The following is a 23,674-nucleotide window of genomic DNA, read 5'->3' on the forward strand; positions in this document are numbered from 1 at the left end:
CAATGTTTTGGACTTTTTGCTGGGTGATTAAAGTCCTTTATTTATTCTTGTCCTTTGGTCAGTTGAAGGAAAGTTTCCAAAGTTTTCATTCAATTTGTAAGTTTTCTGAATGCCACCTAAATTCAGGACTCTGGGTTTATTTGCAGATATTTAATATACCTGGTGACTGAAAACACAGTTTAAGTTATTAGTGAAAAAAAATAAATGGAACTCAGGAATTCAATAATTTCAGAATTTTCATTTTTTTTTCCCGTTTTTATTACAAAAAAGTAAAGTATGGATCTCTATAGAGCAGAAGAATCTGGCGCAATGTTTTAGATCTGAACTGGCAGAAGGAAAGAGTGAGGATTCTAAAATTGCAATCTTTCTGCTCAAGCAATCATCTTAGAGGATGAGTGTATGATTAAATCAATACAATTATGTATTAGACTTGACTTCATCTTGCTTTTTCTAAAATGCTACCACTTCTTTTTTAATCTACTAATGGATACATGCTAGATAGAAAATTTAATCAAATTTTTTATCATAGAATAGAGATTAGTCAGAGAAACGAGACATGGATCATTGGAATCAGATGGGTACTTAAAAACTCTTTCTGTTAATCAATCAGTCCATCAGTCAATTAATTATTTGTTCAATTAATACATTGAGCAAAGACTTACGTTGCCTCCTGTGTGTCAGGTAGGATGCTGGGAATACAAGGTAAGCGAGTATTATTGTTGCTTTCAACTAGTGTGTGCAAGGCCCCACACTAAACCATTTACAGACGTGCTCTCCTCTAAGCGTCATAACTCTACTGTGAAGGAAGGATTATTGTGCCATTTCACAAACGAGCAGACTGAGGTTTGCCTGAGGCTGCTCAGTTAACAGGCGGCAAAGCCCATCTGACCCTACACCCATGCGAAAATTTCTGAACCAGAGGAGGCCTTGAAAATCATCTTCTTAACTTCAAAACTCAGTTTTCATTTAATTTCCTTTGCCTCATTTTCTAAATAGGTGAATTACTAAGCCTTATTGATCGGTGTTTCTGGAGAGTCTGCATAATGTGAAGATAACACCCGAGGCTTTGCACTTGGCTTTTTGGGTCAAATTCTTGATCCTCTATTAAGAATCTGGGCAAATATTGAGCCTTCTGTTCTTCTCTTTCCTGTTCTGTAAAATGGGAGCATTAATAATGCCTACTTCTGTCAAATGGGAATAATAATAGAACAAATAGAAAATAAGTTAATAAAATAATAGCTAAGAGTGGCCTTTGGCCTTAGACTGCTGGTGTTTTGATTTCAAGGTCTGTCGCCAAGTAGCTGAGCAACCTTGCACAAGTCACTTTAATCTCCGAGTATTAGTATGTCACTATATTGCTAGGAATGTAGTGCTATATACATGTGTTAGTTATTTCATATATATATACATACATGTATATATATAATTAAAAAAATTTTTGTTTTTCAATTTCCTTTTAATCTTAATATATAATGTCCATTTTCCAGTTCAGGACATAGATGTTAACCTCTTTTTAAAATAATCTCCTAGTTTCCTATACTTGTGCTTTTATTTCTATTATCATAACCATTCTAGCTTGATCTGTAGTCAGCTCTTGCATAAACTGTTGCAATAGCCTGGTCTCTCTGACTTGAGCTTTTCCTCTCCTAAATTCATCCAGTGTAGAACTGTCAGATTAATCTTCTCAAACACCACTTTCATCATTTATAAACTAAACAGAACTACTCATATGAATCATGCTTTTCCATATCATGTACTTGCTTTTTCTTTTACTTCTTCTTTGACTTTCTTTCTCACTAATTCTACTTGGCCATATCATGTTTCTCTTTCAAAGCTTGCATCCATCCAATGCCACCTTCTTGAACAGGCAGTCTGATACTGCCAGCTCTTTCTTCTCTCATCTCTGACATTACTCTACCTCTCTAATAGTAGAGATAAAACTCTCACCTTTGTATTATTCTTATGTAATAACTGGAAGTCAGGAGAGTGTCAAATGAGCTAGAGGCAGGAGTAAGAACTGGGTTTGACTGGCAAAGTATCTTGAGAAGTGATTTTAGTTGTAGAAAGACCTCAGAGCATCTCAGGGATGAGACCAAGAGATAACAAAATTACAGTTCATAAGAATGTGTGGGGATATGCAGGAGTTTGGAGCAAAGGCTGAGTTGTAACGGTGGAAAAGGGAAGTTACAGGATAGAAAAGGGCTTAGCACTATAATGAATGTCTGGAGCCCTAGCAGAAGAGAGGAGGATGGGACTGAAGGAGGAGAGAAGACAGCGACTAAAAGACTTTTAAACAAAATCAATATACAAAAAAAATCTTTTGCGTTTTTATACACCAATAACAAACTATCAGCAAGAGAAATTAAGAAAACAATCCCATTTACAATTGCATCAAAATGAGTAAAATACCTAGAAATAAATTTAACAAAGGAGGTGAAAGACCTGTACTCTGAAAACTGTAAGACATTAATGAAAGAAATGGAAGAAGATGCAAATAAATGGGAAGCTATTCTGTGCTCAAGGATTGGAAGAATTAATATTACTAAAATGTGCATACTGCCCAAAGCAATCTATGGATTCAATGCAATCCCTATCAAAATTTCAATGGCATTTTTCACAGAAATAGAATAAAAGACCCTAAAACATGTATGGAATCACAAAAGACCCAAAATAGCTAAAGCAATCTTGAAAAAGAGGAACAAAGCTGGAGACATCATGCTCCCTGATTTCAAACTATATTACAAAACTATAGTAATCAAAACAGTAAGGTAATGGCGTAAAAACAGACACATCAATCAATGGAATAGAATAGAGAGCCCAGAAATAAACCCATATTGACCTATATGATCAGTTAACTTATGACAAAGAAGCCAAGAATATACAGTGGGGAAAGGACAGTCTCTCCAATAAATGGTGTTGGGGAAACTGGACCCTATCTTACACCATACACAAAAATCAACTCAAAATGAATTAAAGACTTGAATGTAAGACCTGAAACCATAAAACTCCTAGAAGAAACATAGGTGGTAAGCTCCTTGACTCTGGTCTTGGTGACGATTTTTTGGATTTGACACTGAAAGCGAAGGCAACAAAAGGAAAGATAAACAAGTGGAACTTCACCAAATTAAAATGCATTTACACAGCAAGGGAAACCATCAACAAAATGAAAAGGTGACCTACTGAATGGGAGAAAATACTTTCAAGCCATATATCTAATAAGAGGTTAATACTGGAAATATACAAAGAAGTCATACAAGTCAATAGCAAAAAAAAAATCTGACTAAAAATGAGCAGAGGACCTGAATAGACATTTTTCCAAAGAAGATATACAGATGACCAACAGGTACATAAAAAGATGCTAAACATCATAATCATACAGTAAACACAAGTCAAAACCACAGTGAGATATCACCTTACAGGTCTTATAGTGGCTATTATCAAAAAGACAAGAAATAACAAGTGTTGGCAAGAGTGTGGAGAAAAGGGAACTCTTGTGCCCTGTTGGTGGAAATGTAAATTGAGGAAGCCACTATGGAAAATAGTATGGAGGTTTTTCAAGAAATTAAAAATAGAACTACCATATGATCCAGCAATTCTGCTTATTAGGTATTTATCCAAAAGAAACAAAAACACAAACTCAAAAGGATATCTGCACCCCCATGTTCATTGCAGCATTATTTGCAGTAGCCACGACATGGAAATAACATGTGTTCATCGATGGGTGAATGGATAAAGAAAATGTGGTCTATATACACAATGGAATATTATTCAGTCATGAAAAAGGAAATTTTGCCATTGAGAACAACATGGATGGACCCTGAGGGCATTATACTGAGTGAAATAAGTCAGATAGAGAAAGACAAATACTTCGTGGTAGTACTTATATGTGGAACCTAAAATAAAAAACAAAAATAACAACCCAAGCTCATGGATACAAAGAACAAATTGGTGGTTGCTGGAGGTGGGGGGGGGGGGCAGGGTGAAATGGGTGGAGGTAGACAAAACTTACAGACATCCAGTTATAAAATAAATAAGTTCTGGGGATGTAATGTACAGCATGGTGACTCTAGTTCATAATATTGTATTGCATATTTGAAAGTTGCCAAGAGAGTGGCTCTTAAAAGTTCTTATCACAAGAAAAAAGAATTTTGTAGTTATGTGTGGTGATGGATGTTAACTAGACTTACTGTGGTGATCACTTCACAGTATATACAAATATCAAATCATTGTTGTAACAATTAAGGTCCTGGGAGAAAAAAGATGGTCATTCAATCTCAGTAAAGGAAGAGAGTTTAAAAAAGGGTTTAGGAAAACCAAGAAGTGATAGTGCAGTTGTCTAGGCCTAGAGCTGTGGAGAGAGGGAGCAATTACCAGATGGAACCCAGAGAGAGTAGCTCTAGTTGGATAGGAAGACCAGTCACTTGACAGGAGCTGTGGGTAGAGAGGTGGAGTCAACACGCAGAAATTCATCAGAAAGAGAGCTGGAGAAATAGACTGCTTTACCTCACTTTAACCCCATGCTCTGATCTTGCCAGCATCTCCCATCAGCTAAACCAATTGGGAGTCGGGAGGCATGGGAGACCATTGAGCAGAATATGCATTCCAGCCTCCCAGTTACAGGGCAAAGTGGATTAGGTAGAGTGACTTGGAGGTACAAACAGAAAATATCCAGCACATACAAATTGTGTGGGTTCAAAGAAAGGGAAGCACATTCCATGTTTGAGTCAATACACAGTAGATAGAAGGGGGCACGACAAGATGTTGAGAACTTGGCCAAAGCTGGAATCGGAAGTAAGTAGGAACAACGGAAATCACCCATCGAGGAGGCTCACTAATGGCCTTCTCAGTTTGGATGGGGATTTGATTCAATTTCATGTGACACACAAAAGGCAGGGTGACTCAGCTAAAATACGAGTTACATGCTTGTTTGCACACATATCTTGCCCTCTCTGCTTGACTGTAAATCTCTCTGAAGATAAGGAACACATATTGTCCACCTTTGTTTCACCCCACAGACCTTAAGACATGCTTAGTGTATAGTATGTGTTCCAGAATTATATGGTGAATGGATTAATAAATGAACGCAATTCTCTTGTTCAGAAAGCTCCCATGGCATCCTGAGGTTGCCTTTTAATGTCCCTAATAAGATTGTTCCAACCTCCCTTTTCAGGTATAATCTTATTCTACTCTATGTACTTGATTAGTTATTTTTACCTGAACATGTCTTGATCTTTGATATCTCTTTGCCCATTTGGTTTCCACCCACTAACTCTCCAAACCATATACATGCCTCCAGGTTCAGCTCAGTTCCATTCAGAGGTAAATCCACCACTGCCTTCAGTGGCTGCCTCTGAACTCCCCCAATATTTGATAACTTTACCAGTCCTGTGGAATTAGAAATATTCAAGACTCCTTTCTTTCATTTATCAATTGATGAAATTGAAACTCAGATGGGCTAAAATGATTTATTTGCTTAAGGTCTCTAGCTGACTTCACTCTGCTTTCCCCATGCCACACTGCATCTTATGCTTTGTGTTTGTGCCTTGTTTTCCTGACTTAAGATTCTTTGGCTACTTAGATGGCTTCTTGTACATCTTTGCCCAATCTACAAAAGGCCTGTCTCACACATATAGTATATACACCAGTATTTTATGACAAGTTGATTAGTTGATTAAAAGTTTCAAGAACAAATACTGATGAGAAGTGCGAGTTATTTTGAAGGTCTCTAAAAATGTCTTTAAGTTCTATGGCTTATGTGATAGTAGGCACCCCACCCACCCACCTCCGACCCTCTTGGATTGGTTTTAAGATTGCTCCTTAATCACCTGTGTTATCCATTAATCTAGGGTCGTCAGATAAAAACAAAAACACTTGAGATATAAGATTAACAAATACTGAGATATGTTTCTGGGAGAGCTTGCTAGAGGGTAATGCTTTCTCCCTAGGTAGCTGAGTCAGGAAGACAGACAGAGGGTAGCTGAATTATCTTGGCAGATTTGGAGGGTATTTCCCCCCTAGTTTGGTGATTTCCAATCAAATATACCTAGATCCCTAAGTAATTCATACCTTTAAGATTTCCTCAAAAGCTAATGAACTGCATCTGTTTACCCAAGATAAGGCTGGGTACCCATACATGGCCTATCTTAAATATCAAATTTCTATTAAGTCAGTGTGGTATTAATTATGTACACATGTATCTTTGATAAAATGGAGAGATAAATGATTACATAAAGCATCTAGTCTGTAGCAGTGGTTAAAAAAAGGCAGGAGGATGGTCCTCGATTAATGAAAAGTTTCGGAAACACTGCCCTATTGTGAAGTTTCTAGAATTTTTTTTTTCTTTTAAAGATTGGCACCTGAGCTTACGTCTGTTGCCAATCTTATTTTTATTTCATTTTATGTTTTCCTTCTTCTCCCAGAGCCCCCCAGTACATAGTTGTATATTCTAGTTGTAGGTCCTCTGGCTGTGCTATGTGGGATGCCACATCAGCCTGGCTTGATGAGTGGTACTAGGTCTGCGACGAGGATCCCATCTGGTGAAACCCTGGGTTGCCAAAGCAGAGCACATGAACTTAACCACTAAGCCACGGGGCCAGTCCCTAGAATGTTTAAACTGAGGAGGAACTTAGAATAATTCGATCCAATTCTTTTCTTTTCTTTTTCTTTTTGGTGAGTAAGATTGCCCTTGAACTAACATCTGTTGCCAATCTTCCTCTTTTTGCTTGGGGAAGACTGTCACTGAGCTACCATCTGTGCCAATCTTCCTCTATTTTATGTGGGATGCTGCCACAGTGTGGCTTGATGAGTAGTGTTAGGTCTGCACCTGGCAACTGAACCTGCGAACCCTGGGCACAAGTGGAGGATGTGAACTTAACCACTACACCACCAGGCTGGCCCCCAATTCTTTTTTTTAATCAGACAAACTGTGGAAGGGAGGCTGATTATCTTGCCTTGATTTATACAGAGGTAAGGCTAGAATTAATGTGTAGGTCTCTAATTTTAGCCATATCCTCTGTATTACTCCATGCTACTCTAGAGGTTGTTTTAACATAGGTGTTAGTATCTAAAAGTTCAAGACTTGTGAAGAGCTGTGTTGTATGAATAAGTTAGGCAGTAAAGGGTGGACACACACCAGCTTGATTTGGCATCCTATTAACACTCAACGGTTGGTGAGACCAGTGTTTCTAGGTTCTTGCTGCTTGGCACACAGTGTAGGTGAACTCTTGTAGTGATGCAGGAGGAGAAGCAAATATCATCGAGCTGGCCATGGTCCCACTGACACAGTTTACTTATGCTCATGTGACTAGAGAGACAACACCCACCTTACATAAGTTGTTGCTGGTTTTTAAAATGGCGATGGTCTTTCTTACTCCCTAGTGAATTTCTACTTAATACTATAATTATCACCAATGAAGCTTACATTTTTTTTTCTGTTTGAAGTCCCATTAAATTTTAATAACATATAGGACTGTAACTTATATCAAGTTGTTAGCAAAATTCTGTTCAGTCAATGGATATTTGAGCATCTAAGTTTAATTCTTGACATCCTCCATAATTTCATATACAAGAAAAAATTTGAAGTAAACAGTGTCTAGTATGTGCTAATGAATGTGGTTGGGAAATTGCTAGAAAAGGTTAGGAAAAAGGAGTTCTTTATCACATTGTGTAATTCAAAGGCAAAAGGAACAGCATGTTCCTCCTGAGATGGAGACCTCCTGTTCCTTTTCATCACATATACCTGATTTCAGCTAAAACGTAACACACATTGAGTAAGGCCAGTGCCTATTTTTCTTCTTCTTTTAGATTTATGCCTATATTTCTAAAGTTCGTATTAGAAGGAAAAAACAGGAAATAAAAGTAGTTTGAGTCCTCAACAGTCTGAAAGGAAATGGCAAAGCTACCCAGTTCCATATTTCATGGTTTCGACAAAAGAAAACATTTGGTTTTTTAATAATATCTTCTTAAGAATATTTACACAGTCGATTTAACATTATATCAGTTTATGCCCTTTGTACATTTTAGATAACATTGTTGACTTTCCTTTGACTCAACATGAGGTGGACTTGCCAATGTGTTGGGCCCATGCAGGCAGACATTCCCTCCTCCGTCCCAACAAAGCCATTTATTAAGCAGCTGCTCTTATTAGTTTACAAAAGACTTTTCAACGCTTTGTGATTTGACTTCACCTCTCAGTTAGGTTTGAGGAAAACTACATTCCTTAGATTCTTCTCTGTTAACTCTCATTATACCAACTGGATATGTTTGGATCATGTTGTTTTGAAAAATTGGACAAAACCATACTATAAATATAATTTCCAATATTAAAGCATAGTTTGATATTGGATACAGAAAATCTATGAAATTTTGAAAACAAAGGCCCTTTGTGCAAGTCATGCTCTGTAGGCAGTTCTCTAAGTCTCAGAAAAAGTAGGACCCCAAACAACTTTTGTGAACTGAATCTAAGTCTGCCAGGTTTTCCATTCAAAGTGGGTACATAGCCACCTTTTTGACAATTAGATATTGTTGGGTCAGATAGACTATTGCAGAGAGCCAATAGATTGCCTGTCCCACTTCTGGACTGCTGCCAGCTGTCTGTTCCCAAAGCCCAAACAGTCTTGAATCAAATTCATTTGCACAGTAGCCCGCCCTTATTCAATAGGATACGTTCCAAGACTCCCAGTGGATGCCTGGAACAACCATAGTACTGAACCATAGATCTATGATTTTTTTCTTACACATACAAACCTATGACAAAGTTTAATTTATACATTAGGCACAATGAGAGGTTAACAACAATAATTAATATAAAATAGAACAATTATAACAATGTACTATAATAAAAGTTGCCACAGATCTTAGTAACCTCTGCGTATGATTTCTTTTCTTATTAAGTCAAGAACTTTCACTTTTTCACTTATAGGAATCACTTTATGGCTTCTCTCTGGCATATCTGAATTGCCAGTGTCACTACTCTCATGCTTTGGGGCCATTATTAAGTAAAATAAGGGTTGCTTTAACACAAGCACTGTGATCCCACGACAGTCCATCTGATAACCAAGATGGCTACTAAGTGTCTAAAGGTGGGTGGCACATAGAGTGTGAATATGTTGAGCAAGGGCATGATTCATGTCCCAGGTGGGTTGGAGTGGAAGAGCACAAGATTTTATCACACTACTCAGAACGGTGCACAATTTCAAATTTATGAGTTGTTTATTTCTAGAATTTTCCATTTTATATTTTCAGACAGTGGTTGACCTCGGGTAACTGAAACTGCAGAAAGTGAAACCCCAGATAAGAAGGGACTACAGTATCTTGCTTTTTTGGTGCCCAACACTCTCAGCACAGAATGAAAATAGTTTTTATGGTCAAAACAAGTTGGGGAAAACAAATGAGCATGTACATAATACCTGATATCCTATTGTTTTTAGTCACAGATTATATGGACCTAAGTTAGTTTTATTAAAAATATTTTGATGTTAGTTACACTCAGATAGGAAAGATACTCTCAGGTTCCCCCTCGTAGTAAAATAAAATACATATTGTTGAATGTCTATGGTGTGTGTATAATTTTGAAGAATGTATGTACAACATATACTCATCAATTTATGCATGATTATATATTAAAAGATTATTAGAAAGCAATTATTTCAAACAAGGACTGCATTTCCTCATAGAAAGAACAATATGAACACTACTTAGATTGTCATGACAGCCTTCCAAACCCTGTTGACTTCAGACTATAGCTGCGTAGAGCTTGAGATGGTAAATTAACTCACTTAGGCTATGAGAAAACAGATTCTGGGTTACAAAAGATTGAGGCATAAGGACTATGTCTGTTCTCGAAGTAGCCTGGCAGAAGAAATGGGACCTCCTGTTTCTGTATCCTTTTCACCAGACTCATCAAAGGGACTGAGCTTGTTGGGATTCCAGTGATAATAAGGAAGGGACAGAAGATTGCACAATCAGATGTCCCTGGTCCTGGCCAGGTGAAAAGTTTGGTGATTTTTAAGGGAATTGATTTCCAGACCAAAGCAACTATCAAATTTCGATGAAGTGGGGTTTCCCTGCTAAAATCGTACTAGCCAATTGATATAATACAGTAGATATGAAGGATCATGTTACCTAGGAAACAGTATGAAAAAACTTTTAAACTATTATCACAAAGTCTAGTTATATCTTTTGTTTTCATGCTTTTTTAATGCATAGAACATAGGATATGAAGTAGTTACAGGAAAACCAAACCATACCAAACACTAAGCCAACACCAGCAAGGAGGGCAATTCATGGGGAATGGGTAATACAAAAAGTGTCATGAAGTTTCTGACTCAGTTCTTGGAGGTCTTCTTTCTGCCCCAACTTGCCCCTAATCAGATTTCTCTTCCCATTGAAGGGAATAGAGTACATCATCCTTGGAACAGGGATGGTCAGCAGGATGAATGCTTGGAGAATCCAAAGAAAACCTGAATATTGATTGTGGGAAACAAAGGATACCTACATTATGGAGCAGGGCTGTACCGTTGAGCTGACTAAAGAAAAATCACTTCAAGATAGTAAGTAAGTAATAACATAGGAAGGCACAGACATTTTGCAAATCATATAAGAGGTAGATAAAATGTCCTTTGTAGTTGATTCGTAGTGATTTGCATATAAAGTTAACTTTAAGTAGCATATAAACAGAGTAGGAGTTCCTCTCACAGTAATAGGGATCGTGAAAAAAGGAAATGTTACTTCAGTAGAGACCAAGGGACAAGAATTGCACAGGGCACGCAGAACAGGATCAGCAGACATGAACAGAAGAACAAAGGCCTCTAGAATTTACCCAGAGAACATTCTCTTAATCACTCTGGCTGAAGGCTTTCAGTGGTTCCTGACCTGAGCATGGCTGGGAATGTACGCCAGAGCTCCCTTGGAGATTGCAGTATCAATTTGTGTTGGCATTAATGAATTCTAGGCTTTTCCAACCATTCTCACTAATCCTTTCTTCATAAATCCCAGAAATCCAGACTCCTAATGAAATTGATCTTTGAACTAGGCTGCTTCTATATGTCTCTTATGGTTAGGATTTTGAGACCCAGAGTAGGAAAAACCAGGTGTGTGGAACTCAAGTAGAATTTTGTTCTAAAAAAATTTGGTGTTGGCAGTCTTTATTACACTCTACATTTATTTGCAACCTTCAGCGCTGTGTTGTTGGCTCTTATCTTCTTATTACTGTAATAACCACATCTCTATTTGTGGACTTATGATTAACTTGGCTTTTATTGTAACTCTGAAGTTGTGATTATTCCCTCCCCCGTTTCTACCTGAGTTTCCATAGCTATTACCCAATAATTCAGCTGTATCCTCAACTTTTCTTGATTTATCTGGACATTAGAGGAAAGAAGACTATTTAGGTCTGAGTCATACAAGACTTGCTGACTACACGGCTGGATCCCTCCAGATATTGCTATAAAACTAAAGAAGTATGAAGTGGTGGAGATCTTAGAAAATGCTAGTCCAATTTCCCACCAAATGAAGAAATCCTTTTATAGGACCTGCACTTGATTGTGTAACTGCTGTTTGAACAGTCCCTGTGACACTGAGGCTCCATTGTGGGCAGATGGCTTTTTTAGGGAAGCCTCTTCATATGTTCTCTAAGGTACTTTCTGTGCTTTCTCAAAGTGGTCCTTGTTTAGCATCTTGGTACTCAGAATAAGCTTTTCACGAGACAGGCCTTCAAGTATTTTTAGATAATTAGCGTGATTATTCTTTTCTTCTTTAGACTAAACACCTATGAGCCCACAAATCTCAGCTGTCTAGACATTTATTAGTCCATTTGACCTCTTTGGAATAAAGGTCAGTTTGTTAATGTCCCTCTTCAAGTGGGTACATCTGGACTGTTCTCCACAAGTAGCCTGACTTTGGAGATTACAGTTAGATGGCCCCTCCCCGTCTCCACAAACACCTGGTTCCAGACTCTGTATCCATTCATATCGTCTAACAGCACATTTTTGTGTTCTTCACAGCCTTATCACATGTTGTGGTCAACTGAACCGCTTGGTCTTCTTTCAGAGCAAATATTTTCAAGCCTGTACTATCATATCCTGGAATACGTAATTAAAAAAATTAAAACCATGGTTTTTTACTATACATGATGCGTTGCATTTCTTGGTTTCATTACAGTGTTCCAGTTGTTACAGAGCCTACTGAACCCAGATGCAATGTATTTGCTATCCCTCCCAGCATGGTTTCACCTACAAACTTGATGAGCCTGCCTCTGTGTCTTCTTTCGAGTCACTGTTAATAGCTCATGAACTTGGCTTCCCTCTAGGTTATTAGTCTATCAATCAGTGTGTGCCCATTGGCTTAGTTATTACAAAAAAAGTGTTATCATTGACATTTCTTCATTTCAAAACAGATGTCAAGAGAGTTTCCATCAAATCACTTTTTTTTTTTCTGATGAGGAAGATTGGCCCTGAGCCAGCATCTGTTGCCAATCTTCCTCTTTTAGCTTGAGGAAGATTGTCGCTGAGCTAACATCTGTGCCAAACTTCCTCTATTTTGTATGTGGGATGCTGTCTCAGCATAGTCTGATGAGCAGTATGTAGGTCTGTGCCCAGGATCTGAACCTGCAAACCCTCGGCTGCCAAAGTGAAGTGCATGAACTTAACTACTATGCTGCTGGGCCAGCCCCTCAAACACCTCTTTTAATTCAAATTATGATTATCCATGGCATTTCCCTCTCCCCTAACAACTTTGTTAAAAATGTTAATGAGGTTTTCATGACTCTTCCTTTGGAAGATATACTGATGCCACAGTTTTTGTGTGTGTGTGAGGAAGATTCGCTCTGAGCTAACATCTGTGCCAATCTTCCTCTATTTGGTATGTGGGTTGCCACCTCAGCATGGCTTGATGAGTGGTGTCGGTCCACGCTCTGGATCCAGACTCGTGAACTGAGGCCACTGAGGCAGAGCACCACAGGGCCAGCCTCTCATAATTTTTAAGTTCTAAAATTGCAAGCATCCATATCAAACTTACTGAACTTTAGTTTATGGGATCTATCCTTTCTGTTCTTAGGAATCTGTCCTTTCTTATTCTTAGGATAACCAGGAAAAAGAGATTTCTGACACTCCTCCCATTCTCCCATTTTCATATCCAGACATTGGTTCTATAGTCATATCTGTGCATTCCTTCAGTTCTCTGGGAAGCAATTCAGGTGGGTCCAGAGAAAGGAATTTATTTAAATTAGATATTCTCTGACTGTTGTTTCACTTTCATCATACTTTAGTTTGTTTTAAAACACATTCGTTAGGCTGGCCCCGTGGCCGAGTGGTTAAGTTCGTGCACTCCACTTCAGTAGCCCAGGGTATTGTAGGTTTGGATCCTGGGCGCCGACATGGCACCGCTCATCAGGCCATGCTGAGGCATCGTCTCACATAGCACAACCAGAGGCACTCACAACTGGAATATACAGCTATGTACTGGGGGCTTTGGGGAAAAGAAAAGAAAAGATTGGCAACAGTTTTTAGCTCAGGTGCCAATCTTTAAAAAATAATAACAATAAAATAAAATATATTTGTTTACCACTTTCTAGACTGAAGAGTATTATCTTGATACAGAAGGTGGTAACAAAATAGAAGATGAGTGATGACTTTTCTGTCATTTATTAACATAATGTCTTCTTTATATAGTTCATCTCTTTTTTCCTTGAGCATTACCTTGTTATAAATTTAAAATTACCCATATTTTTATCCTTACTTTTTTTCATGATTTCAGGTTTTCTGGATCTTTCTAACTCAGAAACAATTTTGGTAGGTCTTTGACATACTACTGTATTTATCCTTGCTTATATGTCTGCATCTATATTTTATATCTTTTCAATGTCTCATCAAATAATTTTCTTTCTCATTTTACTTTTTATTTTTTATTTATTTTTTTTTTAGGAAGATTAGCCCTGAGCTAACTGCTGCCCATCCTCCTCTTTTTGCTGAGGAAGACTGGCCCTGAGCTAACATCCATGCCCATCTTCCTCTACTTTATATGTGGGACGCCTACCACAGCATGGTTTGCCAAGCGGTGCCATGTCCACATCCGGGATCTGAACCGGCGAACCCCAGGCCGCCGAAGCATAACGTGTGCACTTAACTGCTGGCCCCTCTTTCTCATTTTAAACATTCAAAATTATGTTGATAGACTGTGCTGCGTTCATTTTTAAACTTCTGGCAATTGAATCACACATTTTTCTATCATTTCTTTTTCTTCCTCAGTTTTTGGAGTCTAGCATATGTGTAATCCTATACACAATATTCATTTATTTTTCGCTTTTACTTTTACTGGCAGTACTCTCAGTTCCAAGATAACACAAGCATGCATACCTAAGGATTCTATAATTTTCTCAGAAATGACTCTCTTTTTTCAGAGGTCAACTCACTTTGCTCCTGAGGCATCAGCAGCACTTGGGCAGTGCCCTTGCTGAGAAGTCTGGGTCCCAGTTCCGTGGTGCCCCTCTCTTCAGCTGTCTAAGGGGCCAACACCAGTCAAATAAACAGCAGCCCCAGCTCTGCAGGGCCCCCCCTCGAAGCTTCTAAGTTTCAATAGCCTCTTCCTTTTGTTTCGTCAGATTTAGGGAGTAGTAGCTGTCTCCTGGAGTTTCTGCTTCTACAATACCTCACAATCCTTCATATTAAATTTCCTCTATGAAAATAACTGGAGGACTTCTATTTCCTGACTTGTACCCCTGAGCGATATGAACACGATTGACACAATCACCAATTCTCTTTCCATTTCTTCCTTCCTTGTCCTAAGCCACCACATTCAAACGAAAGTCGAAGCGAACACATCATCTATCTTCATAGGCAATCAGCTTTGTATCTAGAATGTTTTGCTTGACTCTTAGATTCATTCTCAAGTACATCCACAGTGAAAAGCATCATTGGAATCAATAGGCTTTGTAACATTTGTTAAACTCCATCGATGCAGCTTCTGCTCTTTTCCTGTTATCTCAATCGTACTGTCACCAAACTCATTACATTGGCTTCTATTGCATGACCTCTTTGAATTAGTTTTCTTCTGACTTTTTTCCTGCATTATTTCTTTGTTTATGTCAAGGACAATTTATTTTTAAGATGCTGCAAGAAAAAAGTGCATGTCCTTAATTTATGCACTGTATTCTCAAGCAGGGATAGCAGTATGCACGTTACTGGATAGGACTGGACATCAGCTCAGGAGGCAGCCCTATATGCTACAATCTACAGGATACTGAAACTGTTCACAAGGTTTGTACATCTTCTAATTCTCTGAAGAATCTTAATGCGGTAATATTTCTCTGACTGCTTACCCTTACAAAATTGCCTCTAGGTGTGCCACAATCAGTGTTTGTTCACAAGATGACAGTGAAAGTGATAACCCTAGGCCAGGGCAATGGTTCTCAAACACTTTTGTTTCAGGAACACTTTATACCACTAAAAATTATTGAGGACCTCAAAAACTTGTGTTTATGTGGATTATATCTATCAATATTTACTGAGGAAGAAGTTACAATTGAGAATTTTAAAATATTTTAGTTCATTTAAAAATAATAAAAATAACAGAAAACACTTTTATGAAAATAATTATATGTTATTTATGCTTTTTGCAAATCTCTTTAATTTTGGGCTTAAGAGAAAACAGCTGATTCTCTCGTATCTGCTCCGCGTTCCATCTTTTGTAATATGTTGTTTTGGTTGAAGTATATGAAGAATCCAGCCTCACACAGATATCCAGTTTGAAAAAGAAAGAGTATTTTTAATAGCATTTAATAATTGTGGGCGTTCTTCATTGATATTACACCAAAGCTCGACAAGTGGTTGTTTCTTAAAGTTTAGTTGCAATGTGGGATCTGAAAGAATATTAATGAACTTTGTGTACTCTGTGTATTATAGTCTATTGGTCTCCCTTGTACTTTAATCCATGCTTGATTTTGTAAAATGATATGTTAGTCATTTGGAAACACTTGATTTATTGAGTTATTGCAGTCCTCTTAAATGAAGCCGTATTTCATGATATAATATAAAAATTACTTTCATTAAAATAGCCACAAAGCTCATTTGAAAACTCCTCAAGTATTGCGAAGTTATCAAACTCATGGTGGCAAATATGTTTTGAAAATTCTAATTTTTTACCCAAAAACTTGAATTTTACTCTTGGCAACAAGCCTGTCGATTGTTGTCCTTGAAATGATTGCCTCACTTTGTTGATTTTGAAGAAATTATCAGCCAAATGGCTAAATCTGCATGATGATAGCCTGCCTGCCAATCATTCTTTCATGCAAAAGTGGTGTTCCACAGAAAAAAGCAGCTAGCTCTGCTTGCAACTCACAAAATTGCCCACGTGCTTTTACGTGAGAAAACCATCATACTTCATTGAGTAGCGGAAGTGCTTTATGTGGACCACCTATTACGTCACATCGAATAATCAAAAAGACACAGACCAAAGGGGCAAGATTTTTAAAAACTAATCATTTTTACTGTTTAATCAAGGAAATTTTTAATTGAAACCATTTTTTTAATTGAAAGTGTGTAGAGATGAGGTTCTGTGCAATGGCCTTATTCAGTGCTGAGACACTAACAATTTTGTCCGCCTTTGCTTTTGACCATCAGTGCAAATGTCAACACAGTGAAAGAGGCAAATAACAACTTAGTGTAATTATAAAATAGTTTTGATCTCATGAACCCCAAAAAACCTCTCAGAGACCCCCAGGGGTCTTCAGAACATACTTTAAGGACTGCTGCCTTAGAGCAATAATGTTGATTCCACCCACTATTCAAAAACTCTCTTTTAAAGATAAATTACTAATTCATATCATTGATTTAAAACACACACACTTTTTTCTATTCCCAATAATTAGTTTAACCAATTTGAAGTTATTCACTTTTAGTAATAGTGACATTTAATACTATATTCTAGGCTAAAATGGCAGTGAATGGCCAAAGATAGGAGAAAATAGCATATGTATTCGTTGTGGTCTCTTCATAAAAAAAAATAACTCTAGAAAATTGCCTTTTCCTATATCACGTATTGTGGACATACACTTTGCACTGGAAACTAAAGAGTTTTATCTTTTTCCTTTACATACATTTATTCTCATCATGTTTGCTTCTTTACCATTTAGCAACTCCACTTGTGATGTTTTGCTATTAGTAAAATTTTTCTAATCTCATTAAAATCATGAGTTCATGATAGTAAATGCAGTGCTTTTGAGTCTAAACAAAAATGTGCAAGTTTCACTTCATTATATTTATGGTAGGTGGGAGACACAAGTAATATTTTCTCATTGTGAGAAGTGCAGTCAGAATCCATGGTCTTTCTCAAAGATGTCGGTGTCACAATCCAACGTACACATCAGGATAGATGCGGAGAGGGCTGATGGCCACTCTGAGTTTATTATAACCAGCGTTTCAATATATACATAGCTTACATCTGTTAAACATACACAGGTGTTCTGGATGAAATAATCAGCGAATGCCAAGAATTCTTAGTGATTTCTCAAGGGGCCCTCCCTTGGCCTCTGTTTTGATATTATCATGTTATTGCTGAGCTTGTATATTTTATCTCGGAGCATGCAAGGCCTCCTAGGCAACGGCTCCTTCTGCTCCTGATATCGTGTCTCCATCTGTGCCCCCAGGCGACCGCTGCCTGTCTTAGGTTGCCTCCCCCTGGAGGTCTTACCGATCATTGGCTAACCGGCCTTCTCACCTCCGGGTCACAGTTTGTTGGCAAGCTTTTTCCAGTGATTATTAACCCTTCCTGTGTCAGGGGCGGCTACAAAAGAAAGAAAGAGATTCTCTTTACAAAATGTAGTAAAAACTGAGCATCTATTCTGAATTCGCAAATCATCCTTTCTTGACACAGATACAAACTACTGCCATCTTAAATCTTATGTTCCTCAAGGAAAGCGTGCCAGATCACTGTCTTCCTTTCTTTAGTCTCATTCTGACATACATAAATCCAGTGTGTTCACGCTTTCCAGAAGTTTCTACACATTTTTCAGAATAATAGTAATGAACAGTGGACTAGACTATTGACAAGATGTGGAATGTTGGTATAGGAGCTCTAATTTCTACGTGCTATGCAATAGCACCATGCAGGAGGATACAATCTTCCCAGAATCAGTTATATTTTAGATGAGAGCAATCTTAGTAAATCTGATAAGTTAACAAAAATAAAACCCTCTGGTTACTTCAGATAAAGTGGAAGGAAAACAAGCTCTCTCAATTTCCTCTGAATTTAAGGAAAAGTCACGGAGGAATCGTTTGACTTTGCAACTTTATGATCTGCTTAGATGAATTTTCAGTACTTTACATATTTTCATCCTAAAATTTTAAATCATGGTTAAGGAGTTAGAGTGACCATACATGGTTCACATGGAGAAAAAGTTACAAAGTCTTTAGGTATTTGTGAATCTTGTTAGGAACCCAACTCTGGGTTATAAAACGTTTTGGCAGATTTCTTCAAAGTAGAACTTCTTCTTCAAGTAGAACTGATTATTCTTTGTTTCTTTTGCTGACCCCAGCACTATGCAGCATTGCCTAAAGCTGTCAATGTACAACCAAGCTGTGGGCTGATGGAAAACAACGTCAGCCAAGAGATTCACCGAGAATCCAGGGAACAGAGCTGGGGCTCCCCTTTGGTTCATAGGCATCGGGAGAACCATCAGTTCCAGGGGCAAAATTGCAAACTCTAGCAAGCCAGATAGAGAATTATGATGGCTGACAACACCGTGTGCAGTCTTTATCTCTCCAAAGTGATGTGAGCCCTCTTTGTTCATTTTTATCTTTTTGGAAATGCCCAGAAGGTAGTATTTGAACTCATCCATAGTATGATGATATGTAGCAGTAATATGGTGTTAGATTGCATAGAAGAGGTTAAACAGCTTCGTGACAGTCTCTCCTCGATAGGCATCTTTCTAAAAATTTCACTTTCCATTAGTTTCTATTGTTTTCACTACCTTACGTAATCACACTTCCCATCTTTCCCCGTTTAGAGAGAAAAATAAAGAAAAATGCTTCTTTGCAAAATTCTGTTGCTCTCTCACTTTTTCCATGTTGAGATGGCAGCCAGCTGTCAGCAGAGGCTGCTTGGTGCTTTAGAAATGTGTGTCCGCAGAACACATTGTATCCCCGGGTGCCAGGGCAAATGAAAGGAGAAGCCATGTGGGTGGTTACGGGTTCCGCTAAGGAGAGAGGAGTTACGTCAGCACTCCCTTTTCTATCCTTGCCCATCTATCCCTTTCCTTCCTGCCTTTCTCTTTTTAGAGATTCTCCTTTCAGATCCCTAGGGCTGGTGCCACGGAACTGTGAACTAAGCCGTCATTATATTAATTGTGAAGTCCCACCGCAACTCCTAATCTGCAAGGAAGAATTAGAATCTGCCCCTTCTTCTCCCTAGGGCGGTAATTTTCAAACTTTAGCGTGGGGTGTAAATCATCTGAGACTTTGTTGGTCCTGGGTGAGGCAAGGGATCTTCATTTTTAATAAATATAAGGTAACTTGGACCGAAGTGATCCCAAGACTAACTTTGAGAAACACTTAAAAAGTTTGTTCCCACCCCCTTCCCAGGGCACCATCTCATCTTGGGGGTGGGGTAAGGAGGAGTTGAAATATCTTCCCAGGCGAATTTGATTTGGCAGCCATCCTGCTTGACAATCTTTTCTCTAGACCAAGAGTCCTCAATCCTGTCTCTACCATAGAGTCACCTGGGGAGGGTTTTTAAAAAAATGCTGTTGCCCAGAGCCAGCCCTGATGGCCTAGTGGTTAAAGTTTGGTGCTTTCACTGCTTTGGTGGCCTGGATTGGTTTCCTGGTTGTGGAACCACACCACCTGTCTGTCGGTTGCCATGTTGTGGTGGTAGCTCACATAGAAGAACCAGAAGGTCTGACGACTAGGATATACAACCATGTATTGGGGCTTTGGGGAGGGGGAAAAACAAAGAGGAAGATTGGCAATAGATGTTCACTCAGGGCAAATCTTTCCCTGTATTAAAAAAAAAAAATGCTATTGCCCAGATCCACCCCCAAAGATTCTGATTTACAAGGCATTGGTTTTTTTTTTTTTAAACTTTCCAAGTGCCTTTAATGTATACATTTAGAGTAGAGGTTCTGAAAGTGTGGTCCTTAGCTCATCATCACCTGAGAATGTGTTAGAAAAGTCGAAATTTTAGACCCACCCCAGACCTGCTGAATCAGGAATTCTGGGGATTGGAACCAGCAATCTATCATTAAAGGAGACTTCCAGGTGATTCTAAGGCATGCTAAAACTTGAGAACCACTGCTCTAGACCAAACTTCAAAGTTAAAGCAATGGACATTTAGACAATACTATTCCAGTGATTGATAAATCAGCTGTTTTCCTTCTCCTTCATATTAGTATTTTTTTTTTTGCACACACATCTTAACAAAGAATCCAATGTCATTTCTAGCATAAAGGTTTATTTGCTATAAGAAGAACATTTAATAAATTAGTGAGGTAAAAGAACAAAATACCCCTGAGGGATATCAAACCCGCTAACTTTGCTGCTCATTACTACATCATTTTTTTTTTTTTTTTTTTTGAAGATTAGCCCTGAGCTAACATCTGCTGCCAATCCTCCTCTTTTTGCTGAGGAAGACTGGCCCTGAGCTAACATCTGTGCCCATCTTCCTCCACTTTATATGTGGTACGCCTGCCACAGCATGGCTTGCCGAGTGGTGCCATGTCTGCACCCGGGATCAGAACCGGTGAACCTGGGGCCACCGAAGCAGAACGTGCGCACTTAACCGCTGCACCACCCGGCCGGCCCCACTCCATCGCTTTGAATCAGTATTCTTTTAAAATAAATATAAGAGAGTCAAAGACGAATAAAAGGCTGAAACACAGAAGGTGAACCCAGATTGATAATATTTCTCCTTTCTCCCCCTAATATTACACAGAAAGGGTAGAAAATATAGACTTAAATACATTAAGAAACATTCTAAATGTAATGGACTCCTTTCAAATTCACGTTTTGGAGTTTAACAAACAGAGTAGTGACATTTATTTGGCAATCAGGTAGTAAGATTTTTTTATGTACTGGGCAAGATTTTTCAGAGATTTACAAAGATCAAATTATTTAATCTTTACACCAAGGTTACAATGTTTGATGCAGGTACAGCTATAATATGGGTGAGGAAAATAAGATGGAGAGAGATGAAGTAATTTGCCTAAGATGCCACAGCTATGAAGTGGCTGAGCCTGTGCTTGTAACTGATACATTATTTACGGGGGAAAAAAAATCACAGATGCTGATTAATTCTTTAACATTTTGAAACTTTATTTTGCTCAAAACCACTTTTTCTTTGTGACCTCAATTTTTCTTCCCATTTCCCTTAGTATTTCTTTTTTTGCATTTGTTTATAATTTTTTGTTGTTTCTTGGGGAAAACATTTTATATCACTTCTGGTTATGACCTGCAATATGAATTTTCTGTTTTTAATCAGTTTGGGAAAGTAACTGAAAAAAAGCTGCCATTTCAATCACAGGATGTTTTGAGTCCATTGCTTTAACTAAGTTGAGATATTTGGATAAGTAAAGAGAGGTGAACATATTTCACTTTCAAATTTTCCAAGGCAGCGTTAGCAGCTTCCTCTGCTCCTTTTGAGAAAGATGAATTTGGCGATTTGAAGGAAGTCTCCACCAAATTTAATCCTTTTCCCAGGATTTGTTTTTCATATTATTTATCACATTGATAGGTTCCTACATATTGTGGGTTTGGCAAAATCTTATGTAGAAGGGCCAGAAAACGAATCTCTTGATCCTTCTGTGTCAAAAAAGCGAGAGAAGCCCAAGCTGTCAGGTGTCAGAAAAAGTCTACACCTTATAAATTCTTGGCCCAGATTTGTAAACCTAGTGCTTTTGAATAAACCTTCAATTTTCTCATTTCTGATTAATGGTGTGGTGGTTTCTTACACCACAGCCTGTATTTTTCAGAAAAAGAAAGGATGAGAACAAAGGAGGGTGAGAGAAGAGTGTTTGTTTTAAAAAAAATCCTAAACTGTGTACATAATAATTATGCGATATATTGAAAGATCAAAACAAACTAGATAATATCTAATAGATAACATAATAAGACTTATTTCTGCTTCTTTTATACAGGATTGAGGATGGAGAAATTTATTTGGAGGTCTGATTGCAGTTAGTAAGAGTGTTGACTGATCTAAGGAACCTATATTTTCAAACTCGCTCTCAGTTTTTATCCCTTTAGGTTTTAATTTCTTCTCACCCTTGGGCATACATCTACAGGACAGTGTAGTGTTTCAGACTAAGCTAGTTGGAGGGCCTGCCTTTTGTACAGATCCTCAGGTCATCACTACTCTCTCTCCTGGGTTCAGTCCTCTGGTGCTGGTGACAAGTCACTTGCACATCTTGGTATTGTTGAAAGAGCTTGAGTTCTGGAAGGTATATTGGCTTGAGGGTAAATTGTGATTCTGACAACTACTCGCTGTATGACTTCAGAAAAATCACTTGATTCCTCAAACATTCATTTTCTTCATTTGTAAAAATAAAACACAAACATCTGGAGCTGGCCCAGTGGCATAGTGGTTAAGTTCGTGCACTCTGCTTCAGTAACCTGGGGTTCACAGGTCTGGATCCTGGGTGCAGACCTACACACTGCTCATCAAATCATGCTGTGGTGGTGTCCCACGTATAAAATAGAGGAAGACTGGCACAGGTGTTAACTCAGGGACAATCTTCCTCAAGCAAAAAAAAGAGAGAGATTGGCAACAGATGTTAGCTCAGGGCCAATCTTTCTCACCACACACAAAAAAAACCCCCACAAATGTCTACTTTATAAGCTTATTATGACTAGTCTATGATTAATAACAACAGCAGCAATAACAACAACATAACAGAGCATCGCAATACCCAAACCCTCTTCTGAAATGCCGACAACAATATTCACTCAACTAATATGAGCTGGTTTTCCCCTTAGACTTCCCAAACTGCTGGCAGAAGAATCATATAGATATTTGGCCATGTCACAGAAAGTTTTCTAAACATCAGCTATTAAGGAACAACCTCTGAGCTGAGTAAGGTTAACATTTTTCCCCAAATATGTATTTTTGCAACCCCTGTTAATTTCTAATGGGAGTTGTGCAAATATCTCAAAGGACCGAATCTGGCCTTCAATCATGAAAATCTGGGGCTCTGTACTCCTTTAAGTATGTTTTGGTATGACATTGGCTGTGTTTTGGGCTAGATCCACACTTCTCAGGGCAATGTGGGACTACACACCTAACCTCAACAAATGCAAATAGCTAAAGGCCTGCACATTGTTAGGAATTCTAATCGAGTTTTATCCATAAAGCTTTTCGTGGTACTATCAACATTTCATCAGTAGTTGAACAATCTGGTTTTTATCAATTCAGAAACACAGCTTATCTGGAGACAGCCAGAAAGGGAGCAGAATATCTCCAGGAAAAAAATTATACTTCCAGATTAATTCTCTCTTGGAAAACAAAAATAACAGGACTTAGTAATTCCTGGTCGAGGGATACAAACACTCGAGAATCAGCCTTATTGGGGAGAAGTAAAAGGATACCCAGTTTATGGGTTTCTTTCCCTTATTGTAAAATGGCACTTGATAAAGTTGCACCTGGGACAGACTTTTCCTAGACATGCTTTACGTTCAAAGTGACAGAAAAAAAA

The 23,674-nt window shown here is 38.2% G+C and overlaps 1 long non-coding RNA gene across 2 annotated transcripts in view; it reads left to right on the plus strand.

Moving 5' to 3' along the window:
- Window positions 1–23,674, plus strand: part of LOC139083525 (uncharacterized) — a 330,299-nt gene that overhangs the window by 245,045 nt on the left and 61,580 nt on the right. Inside the window, exon 1 of one of the 2 annotated variants that reach the window (XR_011540327.1) lies at window positions 15,153–15,251. The exons of the other annotated variant lie outside the window; for it this stretch is intronic. This is a non-coding gene — a long non-coding RNA (uncharacterized lncRNA). Of the gene's footprint in view, window positions 1–15,152; window positions 15,252–23,674 lie in introns of those variants that run through there. 2 annotated transcript variants of the gene reach the window in all.

This window comes from Equus przewalskii, chromosome 5, assembly GCF_037783145.1.
Source record: "Equus przewalskii isolate Varuska chromosome 5, EquPr2, whole genome shotgun sequence".
Taxonomy (NCBI): Eukaryota; Metazoa; Chordata; class Mammalia; order Perissodactyla; family Equidae; genus Equus; species Equus przewalskii.